Genomic DNA, 6,578 nt, shown 5'->3' with positions numbered 1-6,578 from the left:
CTCTTGCATTCACAACCAAGGCATTTCAGCGGTGGTGAAACTTCCCCCTACGCTTTCAGCACATGCTTAGGGGAGTGAAGCGGAGATCCCGATGCAAAATAGCGCCATGGGTACAGAACTAGAGAGGGACGGAGGAAGGTGGAAAGCTAGGGGGTATGGCGGGCGTGTAGATCGCCTGAGGTCCTTGCAGGACTAGCATCAGGCATTGCTAGGCACTTGAAGAGGCCCACGTCCTTGCAGGCCCCCCCGCTACTGATCCTCAGAACCTCCACTTTGCTCTCCCCCTCTGGCAAGGCCGTGTGTGGATCGGGCCCAGACAAGGAGGGCAAATTCGCGGACAGTTGTGTCAGTGTCAAAGAGGAAGCAGCAGCTGGGAAGGCCGGATATGAAGAGTAGAGAAAAGCTTTCATTTAAAAATGGCTGTCAGCTGGACCCCCTTTCTCCACAATATGTTTAAAACCTTCAAGAGGACTCGATTCATGGGTCAGAGAGAAGGTAAGTAGGCGCAGCAGGGAAGGATCCAATAACAAGAGTTAAGCCCCTGATTTTTGACACAGAAGAACACGGATGTCCCTCCGGTAAAGGACAAGAGATCTCACGAGATGGCATCTGGAACTCTACTCGTCTTCATTTCAGAGCACGTACAGGCAGTGTACTACAAAACAGCCTAGAAAATAGCATTTTACTCCTCTGCCCCTGGGCTTGGAGAAACTCCAGTTTCGTTGCAATTACAAATCCAAACCAAAAAAAAGGAGATAAAAGACAATGGAATGTATTTGATGTGGACTCAAATTTAATGTAAGTATTATAGAATTGTACTAAGGATTACAGAATAACTCCATTCTGACTGGTTCTGACTGAAACCCAGAGTGGACTGACTGCTCCACTGACATCAGAGCCACCAGCCTCCACTGCCTTAAAACAAGTGTTAAATTACCACCACCACCCTGTCCCATGAGTAAAATGCCAGGGTTTGGGTCTTAAAACCTCATCATACTGAGACCTGCTATTCTGGTTCATTACGTTTGAACCATCACATCTTCTCAACTTACAATCACTGTGTAAGAGAACACATGAAAAATCCCCTTCCAAATCCCTTCTCACATTAGAACCCAATTTCTTCTACTCCATTCCATCTACTGAGTGAAATTGACACGGTGGCTGTTTCAGTGAAATTGACCTGTTGTTTGTGGCTGTGTTTCAGTGAAATTGACATTGTTTGTGGCTGTGTTTCAGTGAAACTGATATGTTGTTTGTGGCTAAGTTTCAGTGAAATTGACGTGTTGTTTGTGGCAAGTTTCAGTGAAATTGACGTGTTGTTTGTGGCTGTGTTTCAGTGAAATTGACATTGTTTGTGGCTGTGTTTCAGTGAAATTGACGTGTTGTTTGTGGCTGTGTTTCAGTGAAATTGACACACAGCTTTGTACAACACTGGTGTTGTTTGTAATGTTCTGGTATTATATTGTCATTGTTTTCTCAATGTGTTCCATGGTGCTTACTTTCTAGTAAGTGTGTTTAAACTTGAAGCCCAAGTATCTAGTTCTTTCCTCACTGAGCAGCAGTATGATTAAGTAACTTTAAGCATACCAGGCTACCTGTATTTCTGTTCCAGGTGTTCTGCCATGAATTCCTGAACTTATACACTTCTTGTCACGACATTTTTAGCTACAAGGACTGCATGAGCAGCAGCTTCCAGAATATCTTTAAGGATACCTGTACACTGCCCTGAGATCCCCATGATATAGGGAGGGAGACAATGTTTTTAAATAAATAAATAAATAAATAAATTCCCATATCCAGAGAGCCCATTGCAGTAACCAAGAAAAAGAGGGGACAAATTCCTCCTTCACTTCACACTTCCTTGATCTCGGTAACGATTATTACTCAATCTCCCTAGCTGATGTTCACCCTCCAACATTCTCGGGTGTTCCGTGCAATGCGAGAATGGTCTCATGGCTGGGGATCTGTAAAAAGTGCGGGGAGGTTGGCTCGATCAGCACCTCTTCGCCAGAAACTGAAACCCGGGTTAGATGGATCTTAGATCCAAACTAACCAAGTTCCTGTTGTGCTCCGAATGACAGCAGACACTGTTCGTAAGGTCCCATTCAGAGTCGGAGTTTTGGCTTCTGTAGTCTCCGTGTCCTCTGGCAGCATTTTAACGCCTGTTTCTCCCTCCCATGAGCAAGTCATGCCGGAAATAACCACCCAGCTGACCCTGCTCTCTGGCGTCGCTGTTTCTCGTTCGGCGCACTTGAATCTCTCCGTTCCTTGAGTCTCAAGGAAAATCTCCGATTCCGTCTCGAGTACCGAAAGCTCAAGGCGAGAGGCTGCACGCGTTTAGCATTAGTCTCGCCCTGAACAGGCCTAGCCTCTAAAGCGGGCATTCCCAAACGGTGACGCAAGAAAGAACCAAGGGCCTTGGGGAGCCTCACATGCCCACCCACAAAGGAGCCTGACCGCCATGTCTCTGACTGATACACTGCTCCGGCAGTTAGCTAATTCTGCCACGTATCTGCACTGAGTGTGGTCAGATCCTTCGCAGTGCTTGGAAATTACTCCCAGCGAGTTCACTGAGATTTAATCCGAAGTAAGCGGCCCCAGGATTGTGGCCTCAGTCACGTCCAATGCGGGGTGCGACGGGATCTCTCATCGCCCAGGCAAAACAAGCCATGACTGGTGCAGAAGCGCAGAAAATGTACTTCTTTGAAGTGGGGACTTCTTGCTCTTTCCCACATGGGAAGTACACTTCTGGGGCGGAAAAATATACCTTGGCATTTTAAAGAATCTTTCCACGGCTTTCCAAATTCTAACGCCGACATTCCGGTTGCCGCAGTCCCAACTTCCACCCGTTTCTCCCGTTTTTTGACCAGCAAATGTGTTATTACAGATGGTTTTCAAAGGGGCCTCGCTACATCCATGCAGGAGGACGCGTCTCCTGGGGGGGCGTTAGTCATGACAGCTAAATCAAACCACCAGCCAGGGAGGTCGCGTACCTCGGAATCCAGCTTGCTGGGGAACACAGTGAGTCTTACTTCCGAGTAAGCACGTCTCGGACTGGAGTGTAAATGGACCTTCTGTTATGTGTAGGTTCTTAGGGAAGACAGTAGGAAATTGATGACAGCTCTTAAAGATAATCTATTCCAAACAAATATTTGCTCAAGACCAAGGCCACAGCTAGACCTAAGGTTTATCCTGGGATCATCCAGGGTTCGCCCCTGCCTGAGCACTGGATCCCCTGTGCATCACCCAGATGAACAGGTCTGACCCCTGGACGATCCAGGGATAAACCTTAGGTCTAGCTATGGCCCAAGTTACTAGTCCATCAACATTAAGAGCGCTACATGCCACCAGAGTATCAACAGGCTGGTGGGAAGAAAGAAAAAGAACCACCACCAGCCCAATTTCCAAAAGTTTCCTTTGCCTGGTCGCCTGCAGGGGAGACCGTTTCATCATAGGCGAGCGCCCCAAACCAGCTCAAGTTTCCAGCTTTTCTCCAAACGAACCACTTTGGTCATGACAGATACGTTATAATGAAAGTCTCCTGCAAGCTCAGAGTACCCACCTGCAGAGGAGGGTGCACACCGCATCTCTGCATGAATCATTCTTCTGGCCCATCGGCTTCAAATCAGGAAGCTCTCACCCAGACCAGGAACTCGCACAGAAACACAGTGGAGTTGAGCACCACTGCTGGTGGGTGACTCTTCCACACGTTAGAAACAAACGTGTCCGAGTATAAGAACAGAATATCTCCAATTTTAATTCCAGAAAGAGTATGTCTCATCTACATACCATTTCCCGCTGCCGTATTTGCCAACAATTTTTTTTTCCATTTCGTATTGTTTGATCAAAACGAAGGACTAACATAACAAATGCACACAATACAATAGCCGGTGTGTGTAGTTAAGAGCGCTGCTGGGCTGGAATACGGGAGTCCTGAGTTCAAGTCCCCCTCAGCGATGAAAGTCACTTTAAGCCAGTCGCTGACTCTCAGCCTAACCTACTTCACAGGGTTGTTGTGAAGATAAAATGAAGAAGTGGACATTATATATACGCCACCTTGGGCTCGTGGGAGAGGAAAGGCAGGATATAAATGTAACAAATAAACAGATAAATAAATTAAAACAAGTCAAAGTGGAATTGATACATTAGACTTGTCAAGTCCAAAATCAAAGTTGAAATTAACTTTTTTTCAGGTACACACATATATTTATTCAGAACTCAGGCCTGCAAAAATTTGTATGTTAACGGATTTCGATCTTTGATTTTTCCCCATCCCTTAAAATCTAAATAATGAAGTATATACTGCTGAGTTGTAGCCTTAAAATATTTATAAGTATTCCAATAAAAGTAATTTCCAAATAAAGTTGGAATATAACACCTTCTCCCAGAGTAAGTGAACGTTATTAATTCCCACACACTCTACTCAAATATTTCCACGCAGGTATGCTTGGCTGTCAGAAAAAACTTTTCAGATACACATTCAGCATGTAAAAGTAACATTATACACTATTTTAAAAGTTTTGTTTACTAAATGTAAGTGAAATTACCATGGTAAATCACATCTTTGATGGAGGGCAGCAGGAATAAAACAATACTAAAGTATATGCTTGAGTTGCCACGTCTCCAAATATTTATACGTGTTCCAATAAAAGTAATTTGCAAATAAAGTTTGAATATATAGAAGCAAAAGCCTAAAGAAACCCTAACAGATTTAAATTGCAACATGCTTGAACATATTCAATCACCTTTGTTAAATTAGAATATCATTTAATACGTGTCTATTTAAAGCACGCCAAATTCACACACAAGCAAATGGGGATATGAGGTCCTGTCGATTTTGCCTTCTTATCTCTCAGTCTGGCACAGAAGTCCAGAAAAGCTGCTAGCCGAAAGAGGAGGGGGAATATTGCTAGCCTGTTAGCCCACAATGGAAGTCACTTTAGACCAGAGCTTTCCAAACTGTGTGTTGTGACATATTAGTTTGTCGGCTGCAGTGTGTAGGTGTGTCGTGCGAACGTAACGAGAAACCTCTGAGTCTATGTGAAATAAGCAATACCAACTTGCATGCATTTTTACCCAGCAAAGGTGCCAATTAGTATGGTGCTAATTTATCGTTGGTGCGCTCCTGCGCACATGGCCTCTTTAAGATATAAAACAAAATGGCAGATGCAACGGGCCCGGATTTTAAGGTAGGTCTAGCAAGGCCCTTAGACAGCTTTTGGATTTGCGTTTCAAAAATGCATCCGAACATAGGTAAAAACGCATTAAAAATTCTTCTGCAGTTTTCTACTACGTAAGTATCCTTTTCAATGATGACAAACTTAAAGACACTGAAACGTAGAAGCTTAAAAATGCTTGATGACGAAAGGCGAGTGTCTTTATCTAATATTCCACCAAATATTCAAAAGCTGTGTTCATCCCATCAACCTCATACATCTCATAAAAATGGTAAGTAGTTATTGGTGTTATTCAATTTTTTAAAAAATTCTTGCACATGTTTACATATTGTTACTCATGACAACAATCTTGGAAATGTATGTTATTATCTTACAAATCATATATTTTAAAAAATATAAATGAAAGTTTTTCATGAGATATGTTGTGTCCCCATACATTTCGTTATTACAATTTATGTATGTGTCCGTATCTCGTATAAGGGGTTAGTTTAACCTCCGGTTTGCTAGTAAAACTGAATTACTGTGCTGCGAAATGATGCATGTCTAAAAAGTGTGTCACCAACATGAAAAGTTTGTAAAGCTCTGCTTTAGACTGTAAACTCCTCAGGGCAGGGAACTGTGCTCTTATATTTTGTAAAGTGCTATGCACATTGAAGATGCTATGTAATGTTTTAAATTTAATAATAATGAAGATGATGATGTTGAAAAGGAAGAGAAAAAGGGAGAAAGATATACACCACTGGCCATGGAAATCAAAGAAATATGGCAACAGAAAAGGTCACAATTATTCCGCTAGTCATATCAGTCACAGGCATCACATCAAAAAACTATACAGAAACCCTTCAGAAACTGGGCCTACTAAAATACATCCACACCACCATCCAGAAAGCAGTCATACTAAAACATGCTCAATTGTCAGGAAATTCTTGACTCTGTAAAAGACTTGGCAAAGCCCGTCACGTCTGTCTAGAAAAACCACCATGAGCGAGAAAGATATAATAATAATAATAATAATAATAATAATAATAATAATAATAATAATAATAATAATGATGTCACAATTATTCTGTTAGTCACATCAGTCACCGGTATCACATCAAAAAACGATATGGAAAACATTCAGAAACTGGGCCTATCAAAACGCACCCTCACCAACATCCAGAAAGCGGTCATAATTAAAACATGCTCAATAGTCAGGAAACTCCTGAATCAGTAAAAGACAGCATGACTTGATGAAGGCCGTCGTGTTCATCTACAAAAAACGTCACGAGCGCAAAAAGAGAGGTAATATTAATATAACAGCAGCACATCAGCAGCCAAGAGGTGAAAATGGGCCAACTCTGTTCCAATTTACTCGCATTTCTTTCGTTTGGAAGGATTAGCACAGTCTTCCTCAACCTG

This window comes from Elgaria multicarinata, chromosome 20, assembly GCF_023053635.1.
Source record: "Elgaria multicarinata webbii isolate HBS135686 ecotype San Diego chromosome 20, rElgMul1.1.pri, whole genome shotgun sequence".
Classification (NCBI taxonomy): Eukaryota; Metazoa; Chordata; class Lepidosauria; order Squamata; family Anguidae; genus Elgaria; species Elgaria multicarinata.
This window is presented reverse-complemented; position numbering follows the sequence as displayed.